The sequence below is a fragment of the Dryobates pubescens genome, chromosome 9, assembly GCF_014839835.1.
Source record: "Dryobates pubescens isolate bDryPub1 chromosome 9, bDryPub1.pri, whole genome shotgun sequence".
NCBI classification, from domain to species: Eukaryota; Metazoa; Chordata; class Aves; order Piciformes; family Picidae; genus Dryobates; species Dryobates pubescens.
Window position 1 is genome coordinate 36,630,211 of NC_071620.1, and position 16,073 is coordinate 36,646,283.

The window sequence follows — 16,073 nt, forward strand, 5'->3', positions numbered from 1 at the left end:
GAAGAGGCTCCCCAGGGAGGTGGCTGAATCGCCATCCCTGAAGGCATTTAAAAGATGCATGGATGTGGTACTAAGTGGCATGGTTTAGTACCAGACTTAGTCCAGTTATGTAATGGATGGATTTGATGGCCTTAGAAGTATTTTCCAACCAAAATGATTCTGTGATTCTGCAGATGTCACCTGTCTATTAAAGTAAAAGACAACCAAATGCTTATCTTCTTGATGTGTAGCCCTAAGTTATTCAGTGTCTTTATAGAATAGAATGGAATTAACCAGGTTGGAAAAGACCTTTGAGATCATCCAGTCCAACCTATCATCCAACACTATCTAATCAACTAAACTATGGCACCAAGCACCCCATCAAGTCTCTTCCTAAACACCTCCAGTGAGGGTGACTCCACCACCTCCCTGGGCAGCCCATTCCAAAGGCCAATCTCTTTTTCTGTGAAGAACTTCTTCCTAACATCCAGCCTAAACCTCCCCTGGTGCAGCTTGAGGCTGTGTCCTCTTGTTCTGGTGCTGGTTGCCTGGGAGAAGAGACCAACTTCTACTTGACTACAACCTCCCTTCAGGTAGTTGTAGACAGCAATTAGGTCTCCTCTGAGCCTCCTCTTCTCCAGGCTAAGCAACCCCAGCTCCCTCAGCCTCTCCTCATAGGGCTTGTGCTCCAAACCCCTCCCCAGCTTTGTTGCCCTTCTCTGGATATGTTCCAGCAACTCATCTTTCCTAAGCTGAGGTGCCCAGAACTGGACACAGTACTCAAGGTGTGGCCTAACCAGTGCTGAGTACAGGGGCAGAATGACTTCCCTGCTCCTGCTGGCTTTCACACTTTCTTGATGCTTTCATCAACAGAAAAAACATTCTCTGAGAAGCTGATTGCCAAATGAGATTACTATTCTTCACTGAAAGAATGGTTAAGCCCTGGAACAGGTTGTCCAGGGAAGAGGCAGAATCCCTGAAAGTGTTCAGAAAATGTGTCGATTTGTCACCTAGGCTTATGTATCAATGGTAGAGGTGGCAGTGTTAGGTTAATTGTTGGACTCAACGGTATTGGAGGTCTTTTACAACCTTTATGATTCTATTACAAAGCCAGATGTCAAGAGAAGGGTCGGATACCACCGTTATCTAGGAAATTTGGTGTCCCCACTCTTGTTTATTAGTGGCATGGGCAATATAATTCTGCTGCTGGGTGTAATTCCTTTCCCATGGTGCTCCACACTTCACTGCCTATGTGAAGTGGTCAAGACCTGCATCTGGTAACTATGCAATGACAGGTACATGTTTTTACGCCATAGTTTTCCAGGTTGTGCAAGAAGTCAAGCAGTTTACCCTGTGATATTGTCTTCAGAACCTTTCCCGAGGTATTCTTCGGCTCAGGCTGTAAAGATTGGCCACAATCATGTTTTAGTTTTGAGGGTAAGGGAGTACCCATCTGGAATCATGCCACTGTGTGTGTTGGCATGTAGATAATTTCCCAGTTGAAGTTGAGGTAGACAAAAGGCAATGTGAAACTGATGCTGGGCATGATTTCAGGTTGGACGTGATGATCTTGAAGGTCTCTTCCAACCTGGTTTATTCTATGTATTCTATGTATTCTATAGAGCTGTTTACTCACTGTAAGTACCTTTGCTGATCGTTGTGATCATTGTCTGAAGTTGGATACCACTTTATGCACTTCCATACTCTAAGTTAGGTGTTTGGGTTTTCCTAATCGCCTCCAAGTTCTATCGTTCAAGTGACCTTTAAGGTACTTACAAGGCTGATTTATTCTCACCTGCATTCATTCTGTAAGAGGAAGATTAAGGCAAAATAACTGTTCTGAGTGCTTAGGGTTGGCATGGGGGGTATACAGTAACTTTTGGGGAGGGTTTCTGAGGGTATAGAAATCCTGCTGGGTTCTTGACCTTGTTTTTAGATCAAGTCCCAGTCAGCAAGGAAAATTTACAGGCAATCCAACCAGGATTTTTCCATGTCATAAAGGGAATGATGAGGAACTCTAAGCTCTGAACAGATGACTCAGTGCTGCTGGTGCTGAGTTAGACCTATCATTGTACCCATTGCAGAGGCACGCAGTCCACACCCAATTTCATCCTCTGCCCACACACAAATGTGTCATCTATCTGTGCCTGACTGAAGTGCTCATATCAGACACTTTTACCTGCCAAAGTTGTGGGAACTGACCTAAAAGATTATTATCTTCTCTCTTTCACATGTTTTGCTCCTCTTTGACCACTCTGTACTCTCTGCAGATGTGCTGTATCTACTAGGGGGTCTTCCTGTGCACGTAGGTCTATGTGGGAGAACTGTGCTTGCAAAGCTACTTGTGAGTCATGTCAGTCAAAGGAACACTACTGGGAGGGACCCACTGAGCTAAAGCAACATATAGAAGAGAAATGGATTATCTTGCTTACTTTGGATAAAAATATTGCCTCTTATTGCCAAGTGTTCCATTCAAAGATTAGTTGGGATTAGTGGAACTGATAAAGGCATATGCTCTTTATGAATAGCAGAGGATTAAAGTGTGGTGGTACCTGGCATTCCATCCACATGCAGGTCATGCTAGAATCAGTTTCTCTAAAACTTAGAGCTATAAATTCCAGTTGCCTTCACCACATTGTGTGAAGAGGCTGCAAATTTATTCAACTCCTAGGAAAAAGTGTCTTTCCAGTCTAAAGGTATGTGAATATGGTATCTAAAGATATCCTGGAGAGCTTATCGGTGCTTATTGATGCCTAAAGAGTGAAAGGGGTCAGGAATATGGAGTCAGACTCTTTTTGGTGGTGCCCAGTGACAGAACAAGGGGCAATGGGCTCAAACTGAAGCACAGAAAGTTCCACTCAAACATGAGGAATAACTTTCTTCTGAGGACAGAGCACTAGCACAGACTGCCCAGAGAGGATGTGGAATCTCTTTTGCTGGAGAGATACCAAAACCATCTGGACATAACCCTGAGCAACCTGGTCTGGGTGAACCTGCTTTAGGAGGGGGATAGGATTAGGTGATCTCCAGAGATCCCTTTCAACCCCTATTGTTCTGTGATTCTGTGATCTTGCAGTTTTATATAAAACTTTTAGATGTATTATAGATGTAATCTTCCAGTGCCTTGTGCAGGACTTGAGTGTGTGCATTGTGCCTGTCTCTGAGATTAGGAACTCTAAGCAAAGTTCTCTGTGGTTTCTTGGAGCTTATTTTTTAAAGTGTAATGCCTCAAGCCATCTTTCAGAGTTCAGGAGATCTGCAGTTTCCTTAGGCAAAGTATAATGAGAATTTGAATCAAAGCAAAGTTGGAAGGTAAGGTAGGATTCTCGGGAAAAAGGTGGTTTGTAAGCCAACCTCACCAGAAGGGAAAGAGGAGATGTGATCTCCTGGCTGGGAAGAGTTGCTCTAGTTACTGCTGACAGATCAAGTGCTTCCTTATGCTCAACACCCTGGAGCTGGAGGAAGGAGATTTCTCCTGCAGAGCTGAGGAACGAAAGGGGGCAATCCCAGCACAAATATAGGTTGGGCAAGGAGTGGCTTGAGAGCAGTCTCAAGGAGTGCCACATCAGGTTCTGGTGATCCTAGCATAAGAGGGACATGGGCCTGCTGGAGTAGGTCCAGAAAAGGGTCATGAAGATGATCAGATGGCCAGAGAACCTCCCCTCTGGGGACAGGCTGCAAGAGTAGGTGCTGGGCAGCCTGGAGGAAAGAAGGCTCCAGGGAAACCTTACAGTGACCTTCCAGTACCTGAAAGTGGCCTACAAAGAAGCTGGGAAGGTCTTTTTACAAGGGCTGGTAGTGACAAGATGAGAGGGAATGGCTTTAAGTTTGAAGAGGGTAGATTTAGACAAAATATTAGAAACTAATTCTTTACAGTGAGGGTGGTGAGACACTGCAACAAATGCTCTAGTGGAAGGTGTCCTTGCCCATGACAGGGGAATTGGAACTAGGGTCTTTAAGGTCCCTTCCAACCTAAACCATTCTATGAATAGAAATAGAAAATAATTTTCCCTGTCCTTCTTTCACCCTTAGAGGACTGGGGGGAGGGGGAAGTGGGGGGAAGGTTTAATGTCTTCTGAGGAACAGATGCCATGGAGGCATGGTAGAGGACCAAGGTTTAGAGCAGCTGTCACTAAATTTCTCCTGGTTAATTTTCCTTTGACCACCAGTCCCAAGAATTTTGATGTGAACTGAAACCAGACTTCAGAGTTCCACTTGTGAACCCAGTCAGGGCTGAGTCACATCCTGCCTTACCTGACATTGCACAAATGATCCAGAGAAAACGGCGTGATGTGACTCCTCTATGGTAATTTAGAGGAGCAGGATGGTTGCTGGCATGTGTTTCTCAACATGTGGTGCAGCAAAATGCTTGTGTGCAGAACTGTCAGCAGAGGCTGGTGCAGAACAAAGGAGGCACAGGCATGAATCTGGGATAATGATGGACAAGAGGTGGCAGGAGGAGCTGAAAACGTTTCAGCCTTGTAACCTGGGACAGTTTTTACTGGAAAGCCAGGAGCACAAGTCTGACTAGTTCCCAGATGAGTCTGAGTTGTTTGGTAGGTACTTAAGCAGTGACTTACAGTATTAATGGCAGCAATACAAAGGAAAAGAGGAAGAGCTATGTCAGTCATTTTTACTTGTTTTATTTCACTTCTATACATCAAAATATTTGACTATAACTGTGTGAGCACGCAGCACGGGGAGTTGTTTGTGTCTGAGCTATCAAGATACTCCTATGTGGGAACAGGAACTACCATGAGCAAAGCATTTAAAGAGTCACACAATCAACCAGGTTGGAAAAGACCTCAGAGATCATCAGGTCCAACCTATTACCTAATACCTAACACCTCATGACAACTAAACCATGGCTCCAAGTGCCACATCCAATCTTTTTCTGAACACCTCCAGGGACGGTGACTCCACCACCTCCCTGGGCAGCACATTCCAATGGCTAACAACGCTCTCTGTGAAGAACTTTCTCCTCACCTCCTGCCTAAACCTCCCCCAGTGCAGCTTGAGACTGTGTCCTCTTGTTCTGGTGCTGATTGCCTGGGAGAAGAGACCAACCACCTTCTGGCTCCAACCTCCCTTCAGGTAGTTGTAGAGAGCCATAAGGTCTCCCCTGAGCCTCCTCTTCTCCAGGCTAAACAACCCCAGCTCCCTCAGCCTCCCCTCATAGGGCTTGTGCTCCAGACATCTCACCAGCCACAATGCCCTCTGGATACTTTCAAGTGTCTCAATGTCCTTCTTAAACTGCCCAGAACTGGACACAGTACACAAGGTACTAACCAGTGCTGAGTACAAGGGCAGAATGTCTTCCCTGCTCCTGCTGGCCACACTATTCCTTATGCAGGCCAGGATGCCATTGGCCTTCTTGGCCACCTGGGCACAATGCTGGCTCATATTCATCCCACTGTCACCCAGTAGCCCCAGGTCCCTTTCTGCCTGATTCCACAACATCTGCAAATGCAAAGAAATGCTTGGCTCAACATGATGTGCTGGATTGTCTGGTGGGGTTGAACCTGGAACTATCACTATGAGCAGCATTTGGGGTTTGAAGTACCCTCTTTTCTAGGGTAACTATTATTGGAAGAAACTGCATTTAAGAAGAAAAGTCATAGAACAGTATTGGTTGGACCAGACCGTTAAGATCACTAAATCCAACCACCACTGGTTAGGCCACACCTTGAGTACTGTGTCCAGTTCTGGGCCCCTCAATTTAAGAAGGACATTGAGACTCTTGAACGTGTCCAGAGAAGGGCAATGAGGCTGAGGAGAGGCCTCAAGCACAAGCCCTACAAGGAGAGGCTGAGGGAGCTGGGGTTGCTTAGCCTGGAGAAGAGGAGGCTCAGGGGAGACCTTATTGCTGTCTACAACTACCTGAAGGGAGGTTGTAGTCAGGAGGTGGTTGGTCTCTTCTCCCAGGCAACCAGTGGCAGAACAAGAGGACACAGTCTCAAGCTGTGCCAGGGGAGGTTTAGGCTTGAGGTAAGGAGAAAGTTCTTCACAGAGAATTGTTAGCCATTGGAATGTGCTGCCCGAGGAGATGGTGGAGTCACCATCCCTAGATGTGTTCAAGAGGGGATTGGATGTGGCACTTGGTGCCATGGTTTAGTAGTCATGAGGTGTTGGGTGACAGGTTGGGCTTGATGATCTTTGAGGTCTTTTCCAACCTTATTGATTCTGTGATTATTGAACTCTACTTAAAATCTGGTGCTAAACCATGTCTGTTAGCATCACATCTCTGTGTCTCCTTGGACAGTAATTCAGTCAGCCAGAAGGTTCCCTCTCACATCAGAGACTAGCCCACCGTGAACATAGGATGGTGTAGCTCCACCAAAAATGTAGGTAACAGCTTCTGGAGGCTGAAGATCCCTGCTGACATTCACTGCTTTCCTCCTGTTGTCTACATCTGCTTCCTGTAATGACAGTCAGATTTACTGCTGATAGAAAGCCCTGTCTGAGTGGCTTTCATGTGGTCTCCTTCTGTATCCATGATCATGGCCACCTGTTTCACACCCACACCCAATTCCTTAATTTCCTCTGCTGCCCCTTTCATGTATCCTTGTGTTTTATAAAGCATCTACTGGTGTTTAGTAACATTCTGCACCTGTAGTGCAGTTGGCTTAGGATACTTGCAGTAGATTTTCCTCACTCGGGCATGTTGAGATACAAACTGTGCCCCTGGGATGAGTGCTGAAAAGTGTTTGGTATATATTCAGCAGCAACATTTGCAGATGGTGTGAAGGAAGCTGCTTTCATGGCATCTTGTCAGCATCAAGGCTGAACATTCCTGGTCCAAGCTGAAGGTAATTCTTCAACACCCTGATATGGAAACAGCCTGTTTCTGTTGTCTGTGTGCCAAAGGAAGATGTTTCTTAGTTGACCAATAGGGTACAAAGTGTAGACTTCACATTGAGGCTGATGCAACTACCTTGGAAGTTTACAGGAAAAGGGGGATTGTGTGTTCCTGGTCAGCTTGCACTTAGATGTCAGCATACAGGTTGAGATTTCTTTTTGAAGAACACTGTACAGGCTCACTCTTGGTTGAAACTAAAGCAAGGGTTTCATCTTGCTGAAAAAACTCTCCTTCTCCTCCTAGATTTAACTTCTAATGCCTTTCCCCCAGCACAGGAAGCTCATAACCCCAGTAGCTGTGCCCAGGCACTGTGATGACTGATTTTTCACCTTTGAGAGGGGGAAGGAAAGAGAAAAAAGTCAAGTCAATACTTTTAGACACTGAATGTCTGCATGTGCTTTGTTGTGGGTTATGTGGTGTAGTGCATCTGAATCCGTCTTTTTGTTAAGATGAATCTGCCTTTCAACTCCTATTGAAGACTACAAAGAGCTTCTAGCTCTCATAAGAGGACAAAACAACTCTCTTGAAAGAAATTATACCTATTGTTTTTGCAAATGGGACGATCAAGAGGACTCTTAGTTCTGATCTGTCCTGTTGTTTGTTTGTCCTGTTGTTGTAAATGGCTGATGGAAAAGAGGAGTCAATAGAGTGCAGCATCATTGCCAGCGTCATAAAACCACCACCTTAAAGACTCAGCATATTTTCCTTCCATCCAAATATATGGACTTCAGAAACTCTAGCCTAATACCATAGGTCTGGTTTATTTGCATTAAACAATGCATTTAGGGCAGGAATAAAGAGCTAGAAAGTTCACAGCATGCTACTGAGGGACGGTGCTCACATGATGCTTATTGCCATCTCAGATACATTGGCATGGTTCGCTGGAAAGGAAAGAGAAAAAGCCCTCAAAGTTAATGAAATCACAGAATCTCAGGGGCTAGAAGGGACCTTGAAAGATCATCCAGTCCAACCCCCCTGCCAAAGCAGGATCACCTATATCAGGTCACACAGGAACTCATCCAGGCAGGTCTTCAATATCTCCAGAGAGGAATACTTCACAGCTTCCCTGGGCAGCCCGTTCCAATGTTCCATCACCCTCACAATGAAATAATTCTTCCTCCTGTTTTCCATGCCTCAGCTTCCACCCCTTGCCCCTTGTCCTGTCATTAGGCATCTCTGAGAAGGTTAAAGGCAAGCTTTATGATGCCCATTCTTCCTTCTTCTTCACACCAGCTGAACATTCAAAATCTGTTCATCTGATGCAAGCAGGTGGTTGAAGAAATTCTATATGACCAGGCAGTTGGAGGGCAGACTCCAAGGTAGTCTCAGCTCACAGTCCTGCAGTCATACCACTGCAGAGCACCTTTGGGATCTCACGGAATCCTGCTGGATTTTGGTTGAGGAGTGGCTTGCCCACACAGAACTCCTTGCAGCATAAACTCCTGTGAACAGTCATATTTTGTTTTGCTTTCTTTGGTCTTAATTAACTCAAAAGCCCAGCAGCCTGTTGCAAGGAAACATCTGAAAGATTCATCAGCTTCACTCACCCAACCGATGAAGGTATTTCTTAATCCAGCTCTCCAGTGCTCTCAAAGCATCTCCAAAAACCTCTTGAAAGACAAGATTTACCATTCTTGATTCATAGATGAAAATGAGGTCACAAAAAAAAGGAAAGCAAAACAAAAATTCCAAAACTGGGCATATTTTAAGCATGCTTTCTGGCTCTTAGAAAAATAAGTCAAACCTCTTTCTTTCTCACATTAGAGGGCACCTTCAGGGTTGTTTGAAGTGGTAGAAATAATTAACCAAAGGCTTAAACTTAACTTGTGGGCTCAGAAATGGCATTGTGTTCCATGAGTGAAATGAAAAACAGAGGATGAATCCACCCATTCAGAGACAACTAGCCACTTGCAATACAGTTTGCACTTGCAAAGTACATGTGTCATGGTCTGAGTTGAACCTGCTGCTGCTATTCATACCATGCTGCAGTCATGCCAGCTTCAGAAAGTACTGGCTGGAGCCAGTATTATGGGGCTTGAAGTTCAGGTTGCAACATGGGAGGCTTCTTCTTGCTGCTTTTGGCTTTCAGTTCTTTGGGTGTTCTGCTGAGAGGGTGCTGGGTCAAGGGGGTATGGAGGTGTAGTTTTCTGGCTTGGGCTGATGGTTCCTGTGGTGAGTTGAAATTACCCCCCAACTCCTTTGAGAGAATTAGTCCTCAAAACAAAATGGCCAGTGGGATGGAAGCAAATGAAGCTATATTTACAAGCAAAACTAAAACCTAGAAATATGAAATACAATGGATATATACAAAATATTTAATATTTACAGGTATTTACAATCTATAAACAACACAAAAATCTCCCTGGACAAAACCAGGGAGCTACTAATAGCTTCTTCCTCTACCTCCTCCTCTAAGAGGAGAAGAGGGCAGGTGTTGTTCTGTTAGAGGGTAGGAGTGCTCTGCAGACGGACCTTGACAGGCTGGACAGATGGGCAGAGTCCAAAGGCATAAGATTTAGCAGATCTAAGTGCTGGGTTCTACACATTGGCCACAACAACCCCATGCAGTGCTACAGGCTGGGGTCAGAGTGGCTGGAGAGCAGCCGGGCAGAAAGGGACCTGGAGATACTGGTTGACAGTAGGCTGAACATGAGCCAGCAGTGTGCCCAGGCAGCCAAGAGGGCCAGTGGCATCCTGGCCTGTATCAGGAATAGTGTGGCCAGCAGGAGCAGGGAGGTCATTCTGCCCCTGTACTCAGCACTGGTTAGCCCACCCCTTGAGTACTGTGTCCAGTTCTGGGCACCTCAGATTAGGAAAGATGTTGACTTGCTGGAACGTGCCCAGAGGAGGGCAACAAAGCTGGGGAGGGGTCTGGAGCACAGCCCTATGAGGAGAGGCTGAGGGAGCTGGGGTTGCTTAGCCTGGAGAAGAGGAGGCTCGGGGGAGACCTTATTGCTCTCTACAGCTACCTGAAGGGAGGCTGTAGTCAGGTGGGGGTTGGTCTCTTCTCCCAGGCAACCAGCACCAGAACAAGAGGATACAGTCTCAAGCTGCACCAGTGGAGGTTTAGGCTGGATGTTTGGAAGATGTTCTTCACAGAACAAGTGATTGCCCATTGGAATGTGCTGCCCAGGGAGGTGGTGGAGTCACCCTCCCTGGAGGTGTTCAAGACGGCATTGGACGTGGCACTTGGTGCCATGGTTTAGTCATGAGGTCTGTGGTGACAGGGTGGACTTGATGATCTTTGAGGTCTGTTCCAGCCTTGGTGATTCTGTGTCTTCTCCTGGGTTCTATACCCTGAAGTCATTGGTGCATGCTACATTGGTGAGTTATTTTTTATTAATTAGTAATACTTACCATAATAAGGAAGTGTTACTGGATTCTGTTCTACTTCTCATGTCAAAGTAGTTTTCTGCTTTGGTTTGATGATGGAGCACATATAAGTAAGAAATGTTCTATGATGAGGCTGGTGAAACACCAGCTCAGGTTGCCTGTAGGGGTGGTAGAAGCATCACATTCCTGGAATCATTCCTGGTCATGCTGGATGGGGCTCTGAGCAACCTGTTCTAGCTGAAGATGTCCCTGCTCACTGCAAGGGCGTGGGACTAGATGAGCCTTAAAGGTCCCCTCCAATCCAAACTATTCTATGATCAATATTTTCAGACATTTTATTTATGAGGTGAGTAGTAAATTCTAATGTTTTTATGACATCTAGATGCAGGATATGTTTTCTCTGATGGGAACTCTCGCTGAAGGATCTCCTCTTCCCTTGCTGGAGTTCCTTGTGCCCTGGTTGTGCTGATAGGGCTGTGTGCAGTACCAGCGAAGTGGTTCAAGGTAAATAATAAAAAAGGAAAGCGTTTTGGGGACAGGTATTTTTAACCTGGCTTAGATTGACAGTAATAACAGCTCAATGAGACTGCAGCAAGCTGCAGCCCAGGGACAGGAATGAATGGCTGGAGAGAGGAAGAGGGCAGAGAGCAGAAACTTATTAAGCTGCTTCATCACCAAGAGGAACATGTCATGGGATTGCTCCTGACTCTTCTGTTCTCTCTGTTGATAACAGAAGTCATGTGGAGAATATCTCATTTTTACAGTCACTCCATTGGTTAGAAATGCAGGAATTTGGCTAAAGTCATGTCTGACTATTCTTTGCCTTCTCAACATCTGTGTCTTCTTTGTCTCCTCAACATAGTACTGTGTCCAGTTCTGGGCCCCTCAGTTTAGGAAAGATGTTGACTTGCTGGAATGTGTCCAGAGAAGGGCAACAAAGCTGGGGAGGGGTTTGGAGCACAAGCCCTATGAGGAGAGGCTGAGGGAGCTGGGGTTGTTTAGCCTGGAGAAGAGGAGGCTCAGGGAAGACCTTATTGCTGTCTACAACTACCTGAAGGGAGGTTGTAGCCAGGCAGGGGCTGGTCTCTTCTCCCAGGCAACCAGCACCAGAACAAGAGGACACAGTCTTAAGCTGTACCAGGGGAGGTTTAGGCTGGATGTTAGGAAGAAATTCTTCATAGAGAGAGTGATTGCCCATTGGAATGGGCTGCCTGGGGAGGTGGTGGAGTCGCCATCATTGGGGGATGTTTAGGAGGAGCCTTGATGAGGCACTTGGTGCCATGGTTTAGTTGATTAGATGGTGTTGGATGATAGGTTGGACGCAATGATCTTGAAGGTCTTTTCCAATCTGGTCTGGTCTATTCTATTCTACTCAAAATGTCCTTACCCAATGCTATTTCTAAGTTGCAGTATGCCACAGTACTATTAAGTCTCTATTTTGTGTCACTTTCTCAGTTATGGACATTATAACCTCAGTTTTACTCCACTTGTCCTTGATGATTGTGTCTCATTAACAAGTACCTGCACAAGGCATGCATTCAAGAGGGTTGAATGTACTGATATGTATTCGTATACTGATTGTTTAGGCCATGTCAGTTGGAATCTTGAGCAATGTAAGGAGCAGTAATGTGAATATCTAAACAAATGGCTTGTCATGTTGACACATATATGACACTAATCCAGAAACACATGCCGGAGGGAAGAGAAATATGTTTTGAATGACTAGAGATATTCCTTCTGGGATTGCTCATACGGTTTGATTTCTGTCTCTTTGACTGAAAGAAAACTCAGCTGATCTATTAACAGCAGTATTGATATCTGACATGGTATGCATCTAAAAAATATCATGCCTACATGTTGTAGTTCCTTGAATAAACATTCAGTGTATCTTAGCTTATTTCTTGCTTAATGCAGAGAGAATTGTGAAATGGTACAGAGTGAAAAGGACCTCTGGGGATCATCTAGACAATCTTCCCTTCTAAAGCCCATTTGCACAGATGAGGTGATCCAGGATTGTGTCCAGGCAGATTTGGAATATCTCTGCAAAAGGAGACTATAACGCTCTGGGCAGCCTGGCCCAGTGCTCTGTAATGCAGAAAGTGAAGAAGTTCTTCCTCATGTTGAGATGGAGGTTCCTGTGTTCCAGTTCCTGTTGCCCCTTGTCATGTTCCTAGGCACCACTGGTCCCATATTCTTGACATTTGCTCTTTAGATATTGATAAACACAGATAAGATCCCTTCTCAGTCTTCTCTAGAATAAACAGCCCTAGAAGGGTGAAGAGAAGGCTCCGAGGAGACATTATTGTGGCCTTCCAGTATCTTAAGGGGGCCTACAAAAAGTTGGGGAGGGACGTTTTTAGGGTGTCAGGTACTGATAGGTCTAGGGGGAATGGAACAAAGCTAGAAGTGGGTAGATTCAGATTGGATGTTAGGAGCAAGTTCTTCTCCATGAGGGTGGTGAGACACTGGAACAGGTTGCCCAGGGAGGTGGTGGAAGCCTCATTCCTGGAGGTTTTTAAGGCCAGGTTGGATGTGGTTGTGAGCAACCTGAACTAGTGTGAGCTGTTCCTGCCCATGTCAGGGAGGTTGGAACTGGATGATCTTTGAGGTCCCTTCCAACCCTGACAATTCTATGTCATTCTGTGCTATTGTTTCCTTTTACATTGACTTCTTTCCTTGGGTGTTTTTTAGTTTCTTGGTTGTTTTTTTTTTCTCTTAAAAAGAGAAATAAACTGTTTTTATGTCAGCCCATGAGTTTTACACTTTAATCCTTTCAATTCTCTCCCCCATTCCACTGGAGAGGCAGTGAGTGAGCAGCTGAGTGATGCTTAGCTGCCTACTGAGGTTTATCAATAGAAAAATCATTTACCTATCTGCCTTTTCAAGCACATAGAACAGGGCTAGGCACATTACAACCTATCAAGCAAAATAATTGGATGTGGGCTTAATTTGAAATGTTTTAATGATCTTTATAAAAGTGTATTCTCAGTAAAATATATTTAAGTAAAAGAAAAAAAAAAAAGGAGAAAGGATAGAAAGAATTTGAAATTACTTTGAAGGACTTGCTCCCAAAACTGGTGATTAAAGAAGGATAAGCACAGTGCTTGTGGCTTCAAAGGTCAGTCCTACTGAATTTAAGTGACTGATGGATTCTCTTCACCAGAGGTGCAATTTTCCCCTGAAGAAATTCTTCTTAAAGACCAATGCTGGCTAGCTGGTATTTATGAGAGAGTCCAAAGGGAATTACAAGTAGGTTGTTAGGGTTATCATTTACTCAGTGGTTTCTGCCAATATTGTAGCACAGAGATCCCACAGCACTTCTTCTTAGCATGTGATAAATGGTGTGCCAGGTGAAGGTGAGAAAGGAGTGAGGGCAGCCACCGTGATGACAGACTGTTGCTTTGCTACTCCTGTGATGAACCTGATATTTCTCTGCCATCAGTCACCAGCCCCTTAGCTGTGCCCAGCATTGCTTTCCTTGGCCTGTGATAACGTGGCTGAGTGTTTGGGACTGCTTTAAGGAGAAAATGGGTAGAGGACACTTTTTTCTTCTGCGTGCCAGCATGGCAAGAAAAGCACATTATGTGTCTCTATTTGCAAGACCTTTACTCTATACCAGCTCTTTATAGAGGCCAGGTAATTTCCAGTAGCTGATGTGACACAAAATACCAATTCAAGTGAGAAAGAGGCATCTCAGCCTGCTCCAGTGGAAAGGTGTCTTGGTTTTATCTCTTCTGGATCTGTGGCTGGTGACAAGAACCTGTCAAAACAATTGTGGTGGGGTTACAAGAGTTATTTGTGTTGTATTTCTCACTAAATTTCTCCACCTTTGGATTAAAAATAGATTATTTTTGTTATAGAAAGCTATTCAGATATCTTATATGTTTAATGTAGTTTCTTTAGTTATTTTTTTTTGGTGGGAAAATAGCATAATTGAAGGAGGAAATGGGGGAGGGGGAAAAGGGGGAAATGGAAGCATTCAGTTGAAGAACTTCTAAGTGGTTATTTTGCTTTGTCACTTTGCTACAAACATACTTCAAAATAGCTGAAGTCCACACCTAAATCATGCAAAATATTACATCAGTTTGGTATAAACCAAAATACCAGCTGGGATCTGAAACAGGGTTTGTGTTGGTTTTCTGACTGACAGAAACATCACGTACTTTGTTTTTGCTGTACTTTCAGGGCTGCAAGCCAGTTTAATGCTAATGATTCAGCTGTTATCCAGTTAAAGAAAATAGGCTGATGAGGTTAAGTAAGGCCATAGCTGACATCAGTTAATGCAGTGTTGAATGTATTGCCTGTTTGGTATCAAAAAAGAAAAAAGGAGAAGCTATCTCTAGCACCTTCACTTAAAAAACAACCTAAAGCACCCCCACCCCCAAAACAAGCAAAAACACTCTGAGAAAAAACAAATGAAAGCAAGTTCCTGAACTCTAAGGAAATCATTGTTGAGGAACTAATGGCATTGATGTGTCCTCTGAACTCTTTGTGGTGCTTTGCCTTTGCTTTCCTGATTTGTTCAATCGCATTCTTTATGATGAAGTTCCAAGTTTTCCTGTTAATTAATTAAGGTCTTGAAAGACTTTGTTGCTGCATCTTTGGCTTCTCTTCAGTGAGCAGATGTTGAACACGGATGAAATCTTACATGTTTATCATTGTTTTCTACTGGCAGCTTCTTGCAGTGCTACTTCGAAAATGAAAGGAGCCATTTCTACTTTCTGTTGTCTTTGGTTCATACATGCAACAAATGTGCAGTGTTGTTTGGCTCAGATGTAGTAACCTGTGGCATTTGGTGGACATGCAAGCAGATTAGAGCAGCAGCTGGAAAACTGATGAAGATACTACCTTGGCCTGGAAAACCATCCCAGATGTTGGAATTGGGATTCTGGGGGTGTTTTCTGAGATGTATGATGACAGCATATGTGACCTGAACCTATGTGCAGGGCTTTATTTTCAATGCCACAGAGAAGACAGAAGTTTGGGCATGGTTTCTGTGAAAGCCACAGGCTACAGGCAGGGGTGTTTGGACAGGACTGGCTGCAGAAGGAGCACGAGTTGCTGGAATTGTAGCCCCAGGCATCACTACAGTGGCCTTGGCACTCCAAAGAGGGCACCGAAATTGAGGAGCGATGGCAAAGGTCAGCAGACTCTCAGCATCAGCAAAGCCTGGGCCAAAGCTCAGCCCTTCATTCATTATTGAGCACCCAGAATGACAATGCAGCCTTTTTTCAACTGAGAATTTGTGGCCTCCACCACTGTCCATTGTATTGATTTCAATGAAACTTAAGCATGTACTTAGAATTCGTCACTTCTTTGCCCCGTGCCCTCAGGAGAGAGAGTTTCCTCAGCTGGGGCCAAACATGTACTTTGTAAGGGGCATCTTCTGAACCAGAGGGTCGGTTAAGCTTCTGAGGGTCTCTGAAGGGATGTTTTCAATTGTTCAAAGTCTTGTTCTGTTTTTAGGCTATGCAAAATAATCTGAACATGTCTATAGAAATGCATGAGGGCAAAACTGGCCCATGGAGCAGTTTGCTGTTCGTTGCTGTTTCAGGTTCTGTAACTGTAGAGTCAGATTGAGACACTTTGAATAAGTAGAATTTTTTTTTCCCCCTACATAGAGACAAAAGTAACTACAATAAAATAGAGGGATTTTTTTGCTGATGTGAAAAATAACTTATAAAGATATTTTACATTTGCTTAATGGTTATAATCTCAGAGTAGAGAACAATGAAATCCCAGCACAGGGAGTGAGGCACAAGTGGGACCCACTTAAATGCTGCATCTCGGAAGCATTCCTGAGCCTGGTAGCTTTGGTATTGTAATCTTCAAATTAGATGTACTCCACAGCAAAGTCTGCAGCTGCTGTCTGAAGGTAGAAATTGCCTGCTTCTGGGCTAGT

General features: G+C 44.5%; 1 protein-coding gene across 1 annotated transcript in view; it reads left to right on the forward strand.

The window, feature by feature from the left end:
* LOC104304233 (uncharacterized) overlaps positions 1-16,073 on the forward strand; it is a 119,731-nt gene that overhangs the window by 2,402 nt on the left and 101,256 nt on the right. The window lies entirely within an intron of this gene.